Raw genomic sequence first — 21358 nt, 5'->3', positions numbered from 1 at the left:
GAAAAGCAAATAACCTAATTCAAAAATGGATGAAAGACTTGAAAAGACTCTTTTAAAAGAAGATAAACAAATGACCAATAAGCACATGAAAAGATTTGCTCAACATCACTTGTTTTTAGGGAAATGCAAATCAAAACCACAAAAAGATGCCACCTCACATCCATTAAGATGGCTACTATATAAAAAATACTAACAGAAGATCCAAGTGCTGACAAGGATGTGGAGAAATTAGAAATCTTATACACTCTTGGTGGGAATGCAAAATGGTGTAACTGCTGTGGAAAACAATATGACAGATGCTTAAAATTAAAAATAGAATTACCATATAATCTAGCAATTCCACTTTTGGTCATATATCCAAAATAATTGAAAGCAGGGTCTTGAAGAGTATTTGTACACCCATGTTCACTGTAGCATTGTTTACAGTAGCTAAAATGTGGAAACAACTCAAGTATCTATTGATGGATGAATAGATATGCAAATGTGGTATATCCATAATAAGGAATATTATCTAGCCTTAAGGATGGACATTTTGACAAATGCTACTACATGGATGAACTTTGAGAGCATTATGCTAAGTGAAATAAACCAGTCACAAAATGATAAAAGTGGTATGATTCCAGTTATATAAGGCACCTAGAATTGCCAGGGGCTAGAGAGGAGAGAGAATAGAGAATTATTGTTTATTGGGCATAGTGTTTCAGTTTTTCAAGATCAAAAGAATTCTGAAAATCTTGGTGAAGAAAATGTTCTGATGGTGTAGGTGGCTGCGCAAGAATGTACTTAATACCACTGAATTGTACATTTAAAAATGGCTGATAGTAAATTTTATGTTATGTGTATTTTACTATAATAAAAAATGTTTTGCTTTTTATAGCTGAATTTCTATGATTCTGTGAGTTCTACCTTCCAGTACTAGTTATCTATGTAAACTAAAGTAAGTCACATAACTTCTCTGGGATTCAATTGTCCTGGATTTTTTTCTAGTTCCAAAATCCTACACATTTTGGCAGCTGAAGGATGATAAAGGAGTATTGCTTTCTTCCTGAATAATCAATGTCTTGAGTAGAAGAGGCTCCAGACAATACATATTGTTTCTACAGAGAATGTAGTAAAATTTGGATTCACATTGGAGCCTAAAGTAAATTCATAAGAAATTGATTTTCAGGATTTATTTTAGATAAATGCAATCTCAAAAACTTAGATTTTAGAGAGAGTAACAGGGTAGCTGAGTTGAAGCCATGTTTCAATGAGTAGATGGATAGATGGGGATGAGCAAGGCAGTCCTTTAGTGTGCACACGTCTGAATGAACACAGGTTCTGAATTTAAAGGGACCCAAGGTAATACAGATCAGTCTTCTGCCTTGAAATTGTGTGGTTCTCTGTGATGTCTCTAGAGGTGAAAAAGTCAACATACTTAATTTTTTCTTAAAAAATAGAATGAAAGGAATTTTCAAGTTTCTAAAAAAGTATTTCAATGTCATGGTAGAGCACAACATTTCTTATAGTTATCCATAGAACTTAAAAAAATTATGATATATTACTAGAACTCCAGTAGATATTTATGAATATCATGGGCTTTGGATGAAAGAAAATATTTGCATTAAAATATTTTTACAGGAGCATGGAACCCAATAATAAAAACCAGGGAAAATCATTCTAATTTTAGAAGAAAAATTAACACTACTGTTCCCTACAACCTCACAGTTAACGTCTGGTGGAATTCTATAACCATCCATATGATTCACTTGCTGTGTATGTGGGGGATGTGAGAGGACATTTTCTGAATTAAAAAAAAATCTCTCTTCTTTCCCTGAACTGCAGCTCCTGGCAGCCACCATCCTATTCTGTTACTATGAGTTCAACTTTCTTCTTTTTCTTTCTTTAGATCCATGGGCACAGGAGATACGCAATATTTGCTTGTGTTTGGTTTATTTCACTTATCACAGTGCCCTCCAGGTTCATCCATGTTGTTTCAAATGGCAGGATTTTCTTTCTTTAAAAAAGCTGAATAATATTCTATGTATATATCATGTTTGCTTGATCCATTCAGCTATTGGCTGACATTTAGGTTTTGTTTCCATATCTTAGCTATTGTGAATACCATGCAATGAACATGGGAGTTCAGCGAATTTATTTCCAATAATGATTTTATTTCCTTTGGATATGTAACCAGAAGTCAGTTTGCTGGGTCATATGATAGTTCTAGTTTTTTTGAAGAATCTCCATATTGTTTTCCATAATGGCTGTGTCAATTTATATTCCCATCAACAGTGCACAAGTGTTCTATTTCCTCCACATCCCCACCAGTAGTTTTGATTTTTTGCTAATAGCCATCCTAACAGGTATGAAGTTTTTGATTTACAGTTCCCTGATAATTTGTGTTGTTGAACATCTTCTCATATATCTGTTGGCCATTTATGTCTTTTTTGAAGAAATGTTTATTCAGGTCCTTTGCCCATTTTTAAATTTAGAAAAATTTCTGGATATTAACTCTTTATCATATGTATGTTTTGCAAAAGTAATTCCATTCTGTAGGTTACCATTTCATTTGGTTGATTGTTTCCCTTTATATGCACATTTTTTAGTTTGGTGTAGTCCCAATTGTTTATTTTTGCTTTTGCTGTCTGCGCTTTTAGTGTCTCAAGGAACTATGAAAAGAATAAACAAAACTCAGTTTGTAGAATGAAGGAAATAACAAGTAGCAGAAATAAATGAAAAAGAGATTAGAAAGACAAAAGAAAAGACCAACAAAACTAAGAGTTGGTTTTTGAAAATAAGATAAGCAAAACTAACAGATCTTTAGCTAGACTAAGAAGAGAGAAGACTAGAATAAAATCAGAAATGAAAGACAGAACAGTAAAACTATGTGATACCATAGAAACATAAATGATCAAAGGGACTACTATGAATAATTATATACCAACAAATTGGATAACTTAGAGGAAATGGATAAATTCCTAAACACATACAATCTACCAAGGCTAAATCATGAAGAAATGGAAAATCTGAATAGATCAATAAAAAGTAAGGAGATTGTGTCAGTTATTAGAACTCTCACAATGAAGAAAAGCCTAGGATCTGATGGCTTCACTGGCAAATGCTACCAACCATTTAAATTTATAGAAGAATTAATATCAACTTAAACTCTTATAAAATTGAGGAGAAGAGGACACTTCTCATTTTAAGTTTGGTATCAATGTTGCCTTGATACCAAAGTCAGAAAAGGACACTACAAGAAAAGAAATTATAGGCCAAGATCCCTGCTGAACACAGATGCAAAAATCCTTGATAAAATACTAGCAAACCAAATTCAACAGCACATTAAAGGGATCATACACTATGATCAAATGGAATTTATTCCAGGGATAGAAAGATGGGTCAACATATGCCAATCAATAAATATGATATACCTACCACATTAACAAAATGAAGGATAAATCACATGATCAACTCAATTGATGCAGAAAAAGTATTTAATGGAATTCAGCATCCTTTCATGACAATTTTTAACAAATTAGGTATGAAAGAAATGTACCTCAACATAATAAAGGCCAATATGACAAGCCCACAGCTAACATTATATTCAAGGGTGACGAGCTGAAAGATTTTCTTTAAAGATCGGTAACAAGATAAATGTGCCCACTTTCACCACATTTATTCAACATAGTACTGGAAGTCCTAGCCAGAGCAGTCAGGCAAGAAAAAGAAATAAAGGAATCTAAATCATAAATCAGAACGGTAGAAGTAATATTGTCTTTATTTGTAGGTGACAAAACCCTAAAAATGTCACCAAAAAACTGTTAAACTAAATTCAGTAAAGTTGCATCATACAAAATCAATATATAAAAACCAGTTGCATTTTTATGCACAGTGAACTGAGAAAGAAATTTTAAAAACAGTCCCATTTATAATAGCATCCAAAAGAATAAACTATTTAGGAATGAATTTAACCACGGAGGAGAGAGACCTATACACTGAAGACTAAAACACTGATGAAAGAACTTGAAGAAGACACAGTTAAATGGAAGTAAACTCATGTTTATGGGTTAGAGAATTAATACCCAAAATAATCTACAGATTCTGTGCAATCTCTATTCAAAATTCCAATGACATTTTTTACAGAAAAAGAAACAAACAATCCTGAAATTCATATGGAGCCACATAAGACACCAAATACCTCAAGCAATCTTGAGCAAGAAGAAAAAAGCTGGAGGCATCACACATCCTGATTTCAAGCAGTTATAAAGCTGTAATAATCAAAACCATAAGTTATTGGCATAAAAACACACACAAATCAGTGAAACAGAATAGAGGACTCAGAATTAAACCCATACATATATGGTCAACTAATTTTTGACAAAGGCCCTAAGAATGCATAGTGAATAAAATAGTATCGCCAATAACTAATGTTGGGAAAACTGGGATCCACATGCCAGAGAATGAAATCGGACCCTTATCTTACACCATACACAAAAATAATCTCAAAATGGATCACCTCAGAAGACTTAGATGTAAGACCTGAAATCATAAAGCTTATAGAAGAAAACTTAGGGGAAAGCTCCTTGCCATTGGTCTCTTTAGAGAGAATTAAGAGGGAAGAAGAAATGGAGAAGATTCTTCTATAATCTAGGTGTCACCAGGAGCCTCCACACTCTTGAATTCTAGCTAATATTGCCTTTTGTTCTTTTCCTATATGGGCAAATCTTTTCTCCTAATTACCTCTCCATTAAATAAGTTAGGGTTGTTTATTTCTAATCCAACATTCATTCAAACTTGAGGCATGACTGCTGCTTTTCTCCCAAAATTCAATTGTAAGAGTCAACAAAAGGCAACTTGTAGGGTCAAATATCTACAACTGTGTGTGGTAGATTTTCCTGTTGACTGAAGTAAGTGCGTGGGAGCATACATAGCAGTGCTACTTAGAAAATAATTTAAAATTGAATATTGGCTTCCTGGTGTCCAGAAATTCTCTTGTCCATGTCTACCAACTTGGTTCTCAGTGTTTCATCTTGTTATTCAGCTTTCTCTCCTGTTCTTTTCTTCCCAGATGTGACAAAAATTCCTTGTATTTTATTATTATAAAGAGGATTTGCGCTCTAGCACTTATCCTCCCCCACAGTTCACACTTTGAATAACTAAATATTTATTAATGTGCTTTGCTAAAAAAAGGTTCATATATTCCAAGTGTCACTTTTTCTTTTTCCCCCGTCCCCAGTTAGTTTCTAAAGGAGCAGGGAGAGAAATGTAGTTTATTTCCCCAGATGTAAGAATTATGACTTTATCTTAGTAGATAGGAGGGTACAGTTGGTTTGGGCTTAATTAACAATCGCAACAAAATCTCCATTATGTTAGTGTCCCAGCATTAAGAGTTGGGTAGTGCTAGTTTACTAGAAGGGCTACTGAAAAAATACTCAAGAGACCAGGTTCTTATCCTGATTCTGTCACTAGCAAGTTACATGATTTGGGGGCTAAATAAGTATCTTACTGGGCCTGAATGAACGAACAGTCTCTAAATTCCCTGTCAATCCTACAACTCAACGATTTGTCTGAGAGTTTCTCTGGTGTGTAATTCTATAAATGCAGCTATGGCTGGGATTCCCCCCTTTACAGGTGGGTGAACATCCCACCACTACGGACTGTGTACCAACCTCTCCCTGGCCAGCTATCCGGTCAACGTCTGCTCTCAAAAAGGAATAGAGGTTTTTACAGATGAAGCTTTGGAGCCAGACTCAGGCACCGATCCTGGTTCTTTCAACTCATGACTTCGGTTTATTTGGTCTCTGAATTGGCTTCCTTGTTTGTAAACTGGCATAATAGTATGTACCTTGGAAGACTCTGAGCATTTAATATAATAATGCAAGTGAAACACCCTTACTGATGTATCTGGCACATAGTAAGTTCTCAATAAATGGAATTGATGGTCATTAACACCATGTTTGTTATAAAGGGGCTTGATAAGTGTCATGGAAAACTGTTTCTGGGTCTGCTGAGACATCTTAGTGTGTGTGGTTAAATGAACTCAGCTTATTTTTTTGTTTGTTTGCTTCTTTTTATTTTATTTTTTTATTTTGGTATCATTAATCTACAATTACATGAAGAACATTATGTTTACTAGGCTCTCCCCTTCACCAAGTTCCCCCCACATACCCCTTCACAGTCACTGTCCATCTGCCTAGTAAGATGCTGTAAAATCACTACTTGTCTTCTCTGTGTTGCACAGCCCTCCCCGTGCCTCCCATGCACTATACGTGCTAATCGTAGTGCCGTTTTTCTTTTTCCCAGCCCTTATCCCTCCCTTCCCACCCATCTTCCCCAGTCCCTTTCCCTATGGTAGCTGTTATTCCATTCTTGGGTTCTGTGATTCTGCTGCTGTTTTGTTCTTCAGTTTTCCTTTGTTCTTATACTCCACATATGAGTATATCCGCCTGGCTTATTTCACTGAGCATAATACCCTCTAGCTCCGTCCATGTTGTTGCAAATGATAGGATCTGTTTTTTTTCTTATGGCTGAGTAATATTCCATTGTGTATATGTACCACATCTTCTTTATCCATTCATCTACTGATGGACACTTAGGTTGCTTCCATATTTTTCCTATTGTAAATAGTGCAGTGATAAACATAGGGGTGCATCTGTCTTTTTCAAACTGGAGTGCTGCATTCTTAGGGTAAATTCCTAGAAGTGGAATTCCTGGGTCAAATGGTATTTCTATTTTCAGCATTCTGAGGAACCTCCATACTGCTTTCCACAATGGTTGAACTAATTTACATTCCCACCAGCAGTGTAGGAGGGTTCCCCTTTCTCCACAACCTCGACAACATTTTTTGTTGTTTCTCTTTTCGATGATGGCGATCTTTACTGGTGTGAGGTGATATCTCATTGTGGTTTTAATTTGCATTTCTCTGATGATTAGTGATGTGGAGCATCTTTTCATGTGCCTATTGGCCATCTGGAATTCTTCTTTAGAGAACTGTCTGTTCAGCTCCTCGGCCCATGTTTTAATTGGATTCTTTGCTTTTTGTTTGTTGAGGTGTGTGAGCTCTTTATATATTTTGGATGTCAATCCTTTATAAGATCTGTCATTTATGAATATATTCTCTGATACTGTAGGATACCTTTTTGTTCTATTGATGGTGTCCTTTGCTGTACAGAAGCTTTTTAGCTTGATATAGTCCCACTTGTTCATTTTTGCCTTTGTTTCCCTTGCCCGGGGAGATATGTTCATGAAGAAGTCACTTACGTTTATGTCCATGAGATTTTTGCCTATGTTTTTTTCTAAGAGTTTTATGGTTTCATGACTTACATTCAGGTCTTTGATCCATTTCAAATTTACTTTTGTGTATGTGGTTAGACAGTGATCCAATTTCATTCTCTTACATGTAGCTGCCAGTTTTGCCAGCACCATCTGTTGAAGAGACTGTCATTTCCCCATTGTATGTCCATGGCTCCTTTATCGTATATTAATTGGCCATATATGTTTGGGTTAATGTCTGTAGTCTCTAGTCTGTTCCACTGGTTTGCGTTTCACTTCTTGTGCCAGTACCAAATTGTCTTGATTACTGTGGCTTTGTAGTAGAGCTTGAAGTTGGGGAGCGAGATCCCCACCACTTTATTCTTCCTTCTCAGGATTGCTTTGGCTATTCGGGGTCTTCGGCGGTTCCATATGAGTTTTTGAACTATTTGTTCCAGTTCATTGAAGAATACTGTTGGTAATTTGATAGGGATTGCATTGAATCTGTATATTGCTTTGAGCAGGATAGCCATTTTGATTATATTAATTCTTCCTAGCCAGGAACATGGGATGAGTTTCCATTTGTTAGTCACCTCTTTAATTTCTCTTAAGAGTGTCTTGTAGTTTTCAGGGTATAGGTCTTTCACTTCCTTGGTTAGGTTTATTCCTAGGTATTTTATTCTTTTTGATGCCGTTTTGAATGGAATTGTTTTTCCTGATTTCTCTTTCTATTAGTTAATTGTTAGTGTATAGGAAAGCCACAGATCACTGTGTGTTAATTTTGTATCCTGCAACTTTGCAGTATTCCGATATCAGTTCTAGTATTTTTGGAGTGGAGTCTTTAGGGTTTATTATGTACATTATCATGTCATCTGCAAATAGTGACAATTTGACTTCTTCTTTACCAATCTGAATTCCTTGTATTTCTTTGTTTTGTCTGATTGCCGTGGCTAGGACCTCCAGACCATGTTGAATAACACTAGGGAGAGTGGGCATCCCTGTCTTGTACCCGATCTCAGAGGAAAAGCTTTCAGCCTCTTGCTGTTCAGTATGATATTAGCTGTGGGTTTATCATATATGGCCTTTATTACGTTGAGGTACCTGCCCTCTATACCCATTTTGTTGAGAATTTTTATCATGAATGGATGTTGAATTTTGTCGAATGCTTTTTCAGCATCTATGGAGATGATCATGTGGTTTTTGTCCTTCTTTTTGTTTATGTGGTGAATGATGTTGATGGATTTTCAGATGTTGTACCATTCTTGCATCCCTGGTATGAATCCCCGTTGGTCATGGTGTATGATCCTTTTGATGTGTTTTTGAATTCGGTTTGCTAATATTTTGTTGAGTATTTTTGCATCTACATCCATCAGGGATATTGGTCCGTAATTTTCTTTTTTGGTGGGGTCTTTGCCTGGTTTTGGTATTAGGGTGATGTTGGGTTCATAGAATGAGTTTGGGAGTATTCCCTCTTATTCTATTTTTTGGAAATCTTTTAGGAGAATGGGAATTATATCTTCTCTGTTTGTCTGATAAAATTCCGAGGTAAATCCATCTGGCCTGCGGGTTTTGTTCTTGGGTAGTTTTTCGATTACTGCTTCAATTTCTTTGCTGATAATTGTTTTGTTTAGATTTTGTGTTTCTTCCCTGGTCAGTCTTGGAAGGCTGTATTTTTCTAGGTCGTTGTCCATTTCTGTACAGCAAATAGCAACATATATCCTTTTTCTGTCTCCATGGATCTTAAATGTATTTATTTATAAAACTTAATATAAATAGCACTGTGAAGTGATATCTCTTTTTGGAATTTATCAAACTGCAATTCTGCTCCATGGTGGGCATACGTATAAGGGCAGAGACCGTGTGAGGAAATCCTTCCACTTAGAACACATATTCTGAAGATATTAGGCAGATGATCATTGTAGGTAGTGACTCAGCACCTGGGGTAGGAGACTTTATCGTCTGTGCTCTTGATGTTCAAACCCAGATCTGGCCGATGACCCTGTGAAAAATGGGACAGTTTTGCTGTTACCACAGACCTGCCCCCATCTGGTCGGCACGTTGCAGGGGTACAATATATAGCATGGTAAAGAAACAGCTTCTGAGGAGAGCCTGCATTTACCATGGAACAGTGCCCTCTGCTGTTTCTGAGGGAGCCATTCAGCCATAGTCAAATCATGAGGGAAGAGTGCACTGCTCCAGAGACAAAGCAAGCTGCTCCTTGTTTGCAATGGTCAAGATACTGGGAGGCCAACTCCTGGCACCTTGCAGCCCGTCTCAACTGTAAATGTTCAGCAGGAGAATCAAGACAGCCCAGCCACGGCAGCCTACCTCCCCTACATCTGTTCCTAGGCTCTAATCCCACACTGCCTGTGAATGCTCCTTCCCTATTTTCGCTGCAAACACAGAAGAGCTTCCATTAGTTTTGCTCCTTAGCAGAAGGAATTTTTACAACAGTGATTTGAACCATTGAAGCTTGTCTTTAGAAAACTTCTGCTTCTCAGTATTATAAAATTAAAGGAAGCACAGTCAATGGCTGCAGTGAAGTAGTCATGTAGAAGAGAACAGCAGTTCACCGTTGGAAGTTTACACTGCTAAGGGATCAGCCTCACTTCCTTTCTTTCTTTTTTTCCTTCCTTCCTTCTCCCCTTCCCTGTTCCCCCGCTCCATCGTCATCATCTTTTTAATAAAACCATCTGAAGTTGCCAGAATCTCCATCTACGGGAATGATGTCACATAGTGGAAACTGGGTTTTTTTGCTGACTCACTTTACATTCTGGGAACAACTGTTTTTGCTGGTTCTCTCCACTCTCTGAATTCTCATTCTCAATTTTGTATTCTGGGTGTGACCGCGAATGATATAGTCAACATTTACCTTTACTTTAACCAACAACAAGGGCAATTATGGACCTCAAGATGTTATTAGGGATTTGTGTCCTTCCTAACAACTTTTGAACTGTTTTCTCAGCATTATTTCACATAGCTAGAGCAGAGAAAACACATAGTGATGAATAATGAAAGATGCATAAGGGAAAAATTTTTTTAACTTTTCTTAAGTGACTCTGAAATCAAAATGTTTGAAAATTCTTTTTCTTTCATAATTCTAAGTCTCAAATTCATGAGTGCAGAGGAGTGGATTTCTTGCTCTATCATGTGGCGGGACAATGGTAAATGGGAGCTGGCCATACCTTATCCTCCCCTTGTGCCAAGAACGAAGTCTGGTTTAATGAAGCACCTATTAAGGCCGCACCTACTGGGCAGAAACTGCCAAATTCTACAGGACCCTGGAATGCCTCTGCCACTCAGTGTGGGAATAAGCCACGCGTGCAGTGCCGCTCTTTGAGATGGTGGAGGGTGTTTCCATTTAGGGTGCCAGGTAAAATCTCAGTGACTTGTATGGTCAGACAATGCGTATTTGCACATTAATCTAGTAATTGCCATGAGAAAAGGATTTTGTTTTCTCTGAGGCCTGGGGTGAAGAAAGAATTTACTCATTCTTGGCAATTTACCAGATTAAGAAAGTTGCTTAATTTTTTTTTTCCATTTGGTTCGTTCTGTTTGAAATATTTATCTGTGGTCCAAGATGCCTTTAAGCCTTTCATTAAAGGATGACTTTGCTGACACATGATCAGCTGATTATGGGACAGGGGTAGGCAATTGACCTCAGCCAATACAGACTCTTTGGTCTTTCCTGCTGTAGCTATTGGAAAAGACTGATTGTGCTGAAGTTGCTAATCTGGTAGTATAGGATTTAGGTTATTGGCAGAATATTGCCACTTAAAGGAGCAATGCCCATTCAGAGAAATGAGGGAGAGAGATGAAGCCCTGAGGACATTGGTGAAACTTCTGGATTCAGCCATGCCTGAAACCTCAGGTTTTTAGTTCCATAAGGCAATATCTTTTTTTAAATTTTGCTGTAATTTGTACGTTCTAATTATCAGTAGTGAGCCATCTGCATTGCAGAGATCCAGTCTCTTACATTTTTAAGATTAACTAGAAGTATCGATGGACTCTAACTTTGTTTAGCATCGGTGACATTATTCTGAAAATGGTCTACTCTGTTTACTATTTCATACTATTTAGCTTATCCTTTAGCCACTGAAATCTATTGACAGAGCTGTTTACTGGGCAAGGTTGATCTTGGAAAGGCAACATGGGGGGAAAGGTAATCCGTAGGCAAAACCTCAAGGGAAAAACTGAAGAAAACATCTTCCCTCTACAAGTTCCACCATCTCCTAGTGTACACAGTCAGGTGCCACTTGCCTTCTTTTTCCAAGGATGTTTTTTGGGGATTAGTGGGGCAACAAGTCCTCAGTCCGAAGTGTGAGATGCGCGGAGAGGAAGCTTCTTAGCCTCCACAAGGTGCTCCTGTTCAGTATCTTGGGTAGTATGTCGATTAGGAGATCTGGATTTATAAAGCTTATGTGGAAAAACAAGTAGCCCAGCAGTGTGATGAAAAACAGGGTGATGAAAAAGAGAAATAGAAAAATCCTGAAAAGAGAAAGCCCAGAAACTGTTAAGCCAGATGTTAGAAAACCAGGAACAAAACAGTAAGTCATACCTAAATGCACACCTGGTTCCTTCTTGATGTTCAAATGTCTCCCACTAAATCTTGTCTCCGTGCCCAGCAACCCCTTGTAAATGTGGTCCTTCCCTAGTGCTGGCTTGCTAGTTACTGTCTTCCATCACTGTGTTTTATTTTCTTTTAGTATTTATCATTATCTGAAATTATCTTGTGAAGTAGTCACACCAATTTTTACCCCACTAGCAGAGTATACATTTCTATGGGTCTACACCCTCTCCAACGCTTACCATCAGATTTTTAAAGTTTCACTAATCAAATGGGTGTAAAGTAATTTCTCATTACCGTCCTGATTTGTATTTCCCTGATGAACAGTGATGCTGACTATCTGTGCATAGGTTTATTGGTCTTCTGTGTTCCTTTTGCCCATTTATCTACTAGGTTGTTTGAGCTCTTCTTACTAAATGGTAAAAATTCTTTATATGTTCTTGATATGAATCCTTTTCCATGTGTACTTTGAGTAACTTCCCTCTACTTTCTAACTTTCACTTGCTCTAAGTGTTGAAGAGCAAAAGTTAATAATTTTTAATCAAGTCTAGTTTATCAACCTTTCGTTAATAATTTTTAATCAAGCCTAGTTTATCAACCTTTCCTTTAATTAGAATCAATCCATTTTATGTCGTGTTAAAAATCCATGCCCTATACCAAGGTCTGAAAGGTACTTCTATCTTCATCGGGAGTTTGTAGCATTTTAAAAACATGTTCACAGATTCCTTGATACTCCTCTCATCATGAGATTTCCCTTCATTGGGGTGTGGACTGGGCTTACTGGCTCCTTTCTGAAGAATACAGTACCGTGGAAGTGACGTGCCGGTGCGTGACTTCCTAGGCTAGGTACTGGAGACACTGCAGCTTCTTCCTTCCTCTCGGGGGAACGCCGGCTGTCATCCTGGGAGGATTCCCAGCCAGCCCTGTGGGGATGTGCGTGCGGTGAGGAACTGAGGCCTGTTGCCAAAATCCAGCAAAAAAGCCAGTGTGGAGATAGATCCTCTACCCCAGGCAAGCCTTCTAATGGCTGTAACTTTGGCCAGCATCTTATCTGTGGCCTCACAAGAGACGTTGAGCTAGAAGTACCCAGCGAAGTGACTCAAAGGTTCCTGACTCACAGAAACTATGGGATGATAAATGTTTATTATTTGAAACTAGTAAGTTTTCGGGTAATTTGTTAAGTGGGAATAGGTAACTCATGCTGAATTTTAAAGATTCCTTTCTTTCTTTTTGTGGACATTTAAGTCTTTAACACATTGGGCTTGCTTTTTATATATGCTGCATGTTAGTGATCTGATACCATTTTTTGTCTTATCTGGATAACGTTTTTCCCTACCCTATTTTTGAACAATTCTTCCTTTCCCCTATGACATATAATCATTGTTACATATCAAAGGTCTAAATGTGCACTGTTTCTAAGCTCTTTTTTTGTTCCATTTCATTGTTCAGTTTTCCTGGTCTAGTCCCAGTAGCACACTGTCATAATTATTGTAGCTTCATAGTACGTTCTGATATCTGAAATGGCATATTCCCCACCTCTTGCTTTTCTTTAAAATTTCCAGGTTATTTCTGACCCTTTACTCCTCCAAATATAGTATATTTTAGAATCATTTCATTCAATTGCATGAAAAATCTTTTGGGGAGTTTGATTGGAATTGAATTGACTATTTCTCCACTGGAGACAACTGATACATTTCTGGTACTAAGGCTTCCTATCCATGATCATGGTATTTCTCTTCTTTCATTCATGATACTTTTAATATTTCTTAATATATTTCTCTAAATGTCCCTATAGTGGTCTTGATTTCTTCTTTAAATGATGAATTTTTTTGCCCTCGTTGTGTTGCTATGATTTGCACGAGCAAACCGCCACTCTTTCCTATGTACATTAACCTTATCCAGCTGTTCTGGGCTGCCTCCAGCTTCAGGACAAATTCATTACCACCTGCACTCACTAGTCAAAGAGAACCCCTTCCCCACCAGTTCTCTGAAGTCTTTCTCGAGAGTTGATCTTAGAGCCCGGATCCAGGATCCATTCTGGTGAAGCATCTTAGAATTAGAATCACAAGCCCTTTACAAACCTCCTTCCTCGTTCCTACAAATCTCCTTGAAGCTGGATACAATATTCATAAGGAGGTTCTGGATGACATTCCCAGGGAAAATCTTAGGAATAACCAACTTTTTAATCTCTTGAGTTAACAACCAGCCTACCCGTGCCTCACAGAATGGTCGAGCAAAACAAGAGGAAAGGTATTTGTAGTCTGATGATCTAAACTTGTACATTCTCCTCCAGATTACCAACTCAAGGCAGACAGCCCTGGGGAGTCCACATGGGCGATTCCATGCTGGGCACTGGTGTTAAAAGTATAGGTGAAGGCAGTCCTAGGAGTTCTAGGAAGAATTCTACTAGTTGTTCCAGAACACTATATTTAGGGACACCAAAATATGTAGTACTTCATTTACCTCCCCCTTAAGCCAATATTCTAGACAATTGGAAATAACCTTTAAACACCAATAATTTTATGTTAATCATTTTGATGGAGCTCTTTCTAAATCACATTTTATACCACTTTGAATATATGTTTCTCTATGCCTTCTTAAACAGATTATATTGAACATAATTTGACCTTTTCTTGAAAATGCAAGGACTTCATGAGTACAGATTTTTGCTGTCACAGTGATTCCTTCAGAACTAATATGCACTCAGTTGTTTGAATCTTGAGTTCTTACTCAGGTTAACAAATATTTTTGAGCAATTATGATGTGCTGGATACTGTTAGGTGCTTTATCTCTTTTTCACAATCATTTCCTCTTTTATCTGTTATTAGGCAGCAGGATATTGCATTTAGAAGTTCTCTCCCTATGTATGTATGTATTTTTCATGTCGGGGGTAAAGAGTTGACATTGTAACAAGGTTTGAGGGAGGCATGTCTCATACAATAGGGTGAAAACCCAATCACTATGCTTATGAACCCCATTTCTAATCTGCTGATTCTACTGGGGATCCAGACACATCAAATGAATTCAGATTGTTAAGGGAAGAGGGAGTAAGTATGAGATTTGCCACATCTCTATTAGGTGATAAGATTCCCGTTTCTGATTACTACTAGGCTGTTGGCTGCTAATACTGGAAAATGAGATGAGTAATTGCCTTTCGGCAAGAAGTCATAGCATTAGAACTGAGAAATGTAGTCACTGATGACACTAGTTTGTTGACTGTGTGTGTGTGTGTGTGTGTGAGAATGTGTGAATGTGTATACAAGGTTCCCCTTGTCGTCTGCAGGATGGCTAATAGATCTCCCAGTTTTCAGGAAGTTTGCTCAAAGATATTTACTTGCCTTTTACAGAGCCATATTCCCTTCTTTTGGAGAGAATTGTCCTGGGAGAAGAAAGGACATTGATAAATTAGCAATTTCATCACTGTGAAGTAATATTCAGTGAGCCATTAGTTATATGTTATGTTTAGATACCATACAAATTTTTTTCATAAGCATAAACAGATGAAATTTTCAAAGACAATGTATATACATATATATTTATATATATGCATTATTTATATATACATACACACACACACACACATATATATATATGTATATATACACACTTACATATTTATATATAATTTTGTATCACCTTATAGGAAGAAAGGAAGGCATAGAAACATAAAGTCTGTTGCCCCAGGTTATACAGCTAGTGAGTGGCAGGGCCAGGCCTGAAGCCGGGACCTCTGGGAATCCACATTATCGGCCCTCATAACTCTTTGCTCACTTTCAGCTCAGCCAGCAACCCTTAGAGGAATGAACAAGCTATGGAAACCACACAAATATATTCTGAGATAAGTTTTAAAAGGTATAAAAATGTAAAGATGAAGATATATCCTTAATTTCTGTGACATTTCTTTTACAAAATATTTCCTTAGTTATTTCATTTTCCTTTTAACTTCCTTGGGAGATAAAAAGACGGAGGAATTAAGATCACATTTTAAAATTGTGTAAATAAGGCTCATAGAATTGGAATCATGAGAAACTTTGTGTTTTACAAATTTGGTTCTGTAGCTTGAGTCAGATGAGGTGAAGTGCCCTCTAATCAGTGCTCAGGGAGCGTCTCTGTAAAGACGGCTCAAACTCAGGGCACGTGACCGTCATGGGACTCTGATAACCTTGATGAAGACACTCTGTTTTTCCTCTGATGGGTAGTCAGATGAATACTTTGATGAACCATTGGGGATGGATGATGGGACATACCAGAAAGTATGCTAAGCCTCGTCCTAGAGAGGGGGAGTTCAGTTAATTTCAGGGTCCAGTTAATTTTTTTGCTGAGTGGAATATGGAAGAGAGGGGCCAGAATAACCTGCTCAGGACAATTGGAGTCATGGTCACTGTGGGCATGTCTGACATATACCCAAACATCTGGATGACCCCAGGGACAATGCTGGATTATTGATGTTTGCTTTTTAGGAAAAGAAGACTTCTTTTTTTTTGAGGTTATAAAGATCATATATTTCATGCCAAAAAATTTCTGGTGAATGTCAACCTTGCCTGTAAAACCAATATACATTACAAAAATAAAGTAAGTAAAAGTTTAGCTTTTAGCTCTGTGAACTTGCTGCCCCAAAATGCCAAACAGGCAAAGAGCCGTGATGCTCTGCATCCAATTCTATGTCCTTCTGACCTTTGCATATGTGCTGGTGACATCACGATGTTAAATATGAACAGTCTTGGAGCTTTGTCATAAAGAAGTGATGACTTCTTATGTTAACTCATGCGGCATCACTGATCAGATAGTGACAGATAACCCTGGTGCTCTGTGTTTTGAAAGATTCGGGACCATGTTGGGATCATCTGAAAAGAGTTCTGTGATTGCAGGAGGTGGGCAGTGTGGTGTATGTGTCATATATTAGCCTCTTCTCTGTAGAGCATACCTTCAGTTAATGTTCCTTCTTCCATGCATTCTGAACCTTCTTAGGTCTTAGACTAGTTTCTACGAGGACATGTTGTTTACATGTCTTCTTTGTTTCAGGTTTTACGTTGGAATGCTTTGAAATTACATCTAGTACTCATCTTGGAAAATGCACATGGGAAGATTTGTGTATCTTTCATGGCTTATAGTGTTTTGGAAACTCTGACAGGCAGTGGCACTGAGTGAGAGGAGACAGGGTGGAACACTCACCTTATTATCTTGGCTGTTATATTTTTTTTCAGAGTTCATGCTCAGGACTTTTGATCTAGGGGGAAATGAACCAAGATAGGGATTGGATAAAGTACACTCAAATATTCATACTACATAATGATTATTTTAAAAGTTTTACATTCTAAAGCTGTGCTGTCCACTATGGAAGTCAGTGGCTACATGTACCTATGAACATTAAAATTAATTAAATTAAAAAAAATCAGTTCCTCAGTCACACTAACCATGTTTCAGGTACTCAGTAGGTGGCCATTGGCTACTTATTGGATGGCACAAAGTTTTACTGGGCAGCTCTGTTCTAGAAACTTAGCTTAGCACTGAAGCCATACTTAATGTTCAAGGAGGCTCTCAGGAAACTTGAAGGTATCCTTCAGAATTCCAAGAGCTGGTACCCTGTGGCCCTCCCAGGCCACAATGCACACCAGGGCTATTTAGAGGCGGTATGAAGTTTGGGTCTCTTTACCTCGATCCCAAGATTCTCAAATATTTAATAAATGTAAGTACTTCTTGACTAAGTTAAGATGTAACTTCTAAAAAGGGGCCAAGAAATGGGAGTGAGATTTTTGACTTTGTTTTCTCACCATTTCAATTCTAGACAAACTCAGAAAGGAGGGGCTTTTGTCTTACCATTTCGAACCTTTAATGATCATAGTTTAGTAGTTAATATAGCGTACAGTTTGAGTTTTGTAATATGGTGGCCTTCGTGTGTCCAGAGGTTAGTTTCGTGCCTGTCTTACATGGCTTAGTCTCTATGTTTTTGGGGGAATGAGGGTGGTATTAGATTAAAGGGCTTTTCTGTGCAAGTAGGAATGTCCTACTCATCAGAGTGCCTGACCACCAGCCCTTTTAAAATCAGATGTTCCTGCCCTTAATATAAACCTGAGTAATTGAAAATGTGATAAAAGCATGAAGGGAGATGTGTTTCTGTGGTTTTTTTAAGAAGGATGGAAGAAGGACCTGCATTTTAAAGTTGATGTGGTTTAGTGGGAGTCAAACAATCACTAACAGGAGGGAGAGAGATGTGGTGTTGGGGCTCACTCAGTCCCAAGTAGGAATTGGTCAGAGGAATGTTTGCTCTGACCCAGGCTGAGATGGAGTCACCACTAAAACCAAGAAGTTCCTTTTTTTGCCAAAACTCACACTTCTGTCTCAAGGAGCCGAGTCTCTGCTTCTTCTTCTATTTTCCTCCGAGTTTCCTGGTACTTCTTCCAAGAGAAATAAAAGAAACCACAGTCACTAATTAGAAGCCTTACGCTTTTTCTAATCATAAGCAGCATGTATTATTACGTGGTAACATGAATGCCTGGTCTCCTTCTCCAGCCCCCACACCCACCACCACTCCTGGTCACTCGCTGCACTTCCTACCTTCCCAGGCAGGTCCCTGGGTGATTGGCGTCACGAAAGGAGCAGTGCTCGTTATGAATTTAAGAGCACAGAGGTCAGGAGACCAGGGCTGTAATGGAATGATATTGGTGGTGGGTTGTCAGGGACCCAAAGTCCCTTTGTAATGCCACTTTGAAGAGTTAATATTGTCCTAGATAGTGTTCTTTGAAAAGCCTGGTTTCATATTATCCTGTACCTTACAAACCCTCCTCTGTCCCATTACCGAGAAACTGTACCTTAATGCAGAAGACCTGATCTTTGCAGAGCTGGGCCACATGTGCATAGTCTTCCTTTATCTGGGAAACCAAAATTCAGTCAAATTTCTTTCAGGAAATTTCTCTAAGAACAAGAGTATACTTGTTTCCTCCTAAATCCCAGACCCTAAATGTAGTTTTCTTTTTTTTTTTTTTTTTTTTTTTTTTTTTTTAGATAATTATTTTTTATTGAAGGGTAGTTGACACACAGTATTACATTACATTAGTTTCAGGTGTACAACACAGTGATTCAACATTTATATACATGATAATTCTAAGTACCAGCTATCACCATACCAAGTTGTTACAATATTTTGACTATATTCCTTATGCTATACATTACATCCCGGTTGCTTATTTATTTTACAATTGGAAGTGTGTACTTTTTCTTGGTTGTTGTTGTTAGGGCATCTCTCATTTTTATTGATCAAATGGTTGTTAACAACAATAAAATTCTGTATAGGGGAGTCAATGCTCAATGCACAATCATTAATCCACCCCAAGCCTAATTTTCGTCAGTCTCCAATCTTCTGAAGCATAACGAACAAGTTCTTACATGGAGAACAAATTCTTACATAGTGAATAAGTTACATGGTGAACAGTACAAGGGCAGTCATCACAGAAACTTTTGGTTTTGCTCATGCATTATGAACTATAAACAGTCAGTTCAAATATGAATACATAAATGTAGTTTTCTAATTGTTCTAAATATGTTTTTGCTGTATATATGAACTGATTTTTTTTTTTTTTGAGGATAGATAAGCTTTATTTGGGGGGGGGGGATTTTATTTTGGGACAGTTGGGAGAAGAATAGATACTAATTTGTTGAAGATACAGATACAGAACATATCCTGTAAAAATTATTGAAGAGAAGGAAACCTAGGAGACTGCATTTATCTTCCTTTCCTTCATCCCCTCCTCAACCCCATAATGGTTCTGGATCTGGAGCCTTATTGTATATAACTAAATCATTTGCAGAATGTATTGCATCATCTAACTGAACATCAACTTTTCCTTCCTCTGGGAGAAGTAATACTGAAATGACTACCATCACCTTGGCCAGTTCCTTCTCTTGGTCAGCACAGGAAGCTTCCAGCTGTTGTATCTTAACCTACAGAAAGGGAAGGAGATGGGTAACTCAAGGTGCAAGCAGGCTTCCATTCTGAAATGCTGTCTCAAAGGTTATCTTACAGGTGGTTGACGTGCGTCAGGTATGATATGAGATGTCTTTTTAATGGAGGAGAGTCAAACCATGCAGCGTCCTTCTGGTGACCCTGCCCTTCTACACTCCCAAGCCTTTGGCATTCATCAGGGCTCCACTCACACTTAAACTATAATTCTTAGCTTCCTTCCTTCTTAGCTGTTCCTCTTAGGGAAAACATCAATCTTGAAAAACTTCACTCTTCTTTTTCCTTTTATATACTTACTACTCACTCCTTTTTTGCTCCCCGTATTTCTTCTTCTTTCTTTTCCTTCCTTATTTGATGAAAGCCTATTCTATATTGGTGGCTATGTTGGAGTGATGGGCAGAGGGCCATGAGAGTAGAAAGGATACAGTGGTGAACAGGATTGACAGGCAGAGTCTCTGCCTCACAGAGCTGACATTCTACTTGGGGACATTAACAGATAAGTCAACATGATAATGATAAATGCTATGAAAGAAATACAAACAGAAATGTAGTGACAGCGATGGCATGAGAGCTATCATAGGTGAAGTCCTGTCTGATGAGATGATACTGGGTTGAACTCTAAATGGTAAATATTAGCCAAATGGAGATCTGGAAGAAATATGTCCCATGCAGGGTTGCAGCAAGAGCCAGGACTGTGTAAGAGCACATATGTAGTGTGTATGTGGAAGTTATGTGGCTGGAGCGCGGGGAAACACCTGGTGAGGAGGAGATGAGGTGGGGAAAGGTTGACATGGATGAGATTGTGTAGGGCCTTGTTGCTTCTAGAGTTTGGTTCTTTATTTTAATTGCAGTGAGAAGCCAGGTGTGAACTCGAAGTAGTAAGGACATAATCTGATCTGTGTTTTTAAAGAGTAAGTCTTTTCTAGGTGTGAAAAGTAGGTTAAGGGTAAGAGCAGAAGCAGGAAGACTAAGAGGCTGATTTGGCATCCAGGCAAGGGCTTACGGTGGCTCGCAGAAGGGTAATAGTAACAGAGGAATAGATGTGCTTGGGCTCTATTCCCTAGTTAGAGCAGACAAGCCTGCGTTTTTCCTTCCTTCCACTTTTAGCTCTACTGTTCCCACTTTGATCTAGTACCATTGTTTCACATCTGAAGACTTCTAACGGTTCCTTTTCTCTTCAGTCAATTATACCGAGGGCCAGAGAGCCAAATGTGTCTAAGGGCTGTATTTTCAGAGGCGCAGCAGGCATACCATTAAACTGATGAGCTGATTGCCAGGATGTAAGAACAGAAGCAAGAGATGCTGTGTATTTCATAGAATTAGAGAAATCACTTGAGAATTCTACAACACATGTAGGCAAATGGGAGTGACTTAAAGGGTCAGTAATGCTTTAGAGTTCTTTGGAGGTGGGCTAATAGCTTCTGGGAAAATAATGGCCATTGTTCTGACAATACGTGGAACTACCTATAGTCTTTCTGCTCAGCTGAGGTAACACAGCATCACGAGACTTAAAGCCTTGCCGTGGGCTCTGCTGGGCTGCTGTCAAGAAAACTTGTTTTGAGCAGAAGGAAGCCAATGCAGTTAGTTATATGGCAAGGCTA

General features: G+C 38.1%; 1 protein-coding gene and 1 pseudogene across 2 annotated transcripts in view; one reads left to right on the top strand and one right to left on the bottom strand.

Annotated features, from left to right (window-relative positions):
- The window catches only part of CSNK1G1 (casein kinase 1 gamma 1), a 202879-nt gene that overhangs the window by 27754 nt on the left and 153767 nt on the right, over nt 1-21358 (top strand). The gene's annotated exons all lie outside the window — the stretch shown is intronic.
- Nucleotides 14683-14778, bottom strand: LOC130679692 (small nucleolar RNA U13; annotated as a pseudogene).

This window comes from Manis pentadactyla, chromosome 11 (genome assembly GCF_030020395.1).
Source record: "Manis pentadactyla isolate mManPen7 chromosome 11, mManPen7.hap1, whole genome shotgun sequence".
Taxonomy (NCBI): Eukaryota; Metazoa; Chordata; class Mammalia; order Pholidota; family Manidae; genus Manis; species Manis pentadactyla.
The sequence above is the reverse complement of the archived record's forward strand: the minus strand, read 5'-3'. Positions and strand labels throughout refer to the sequence as shown.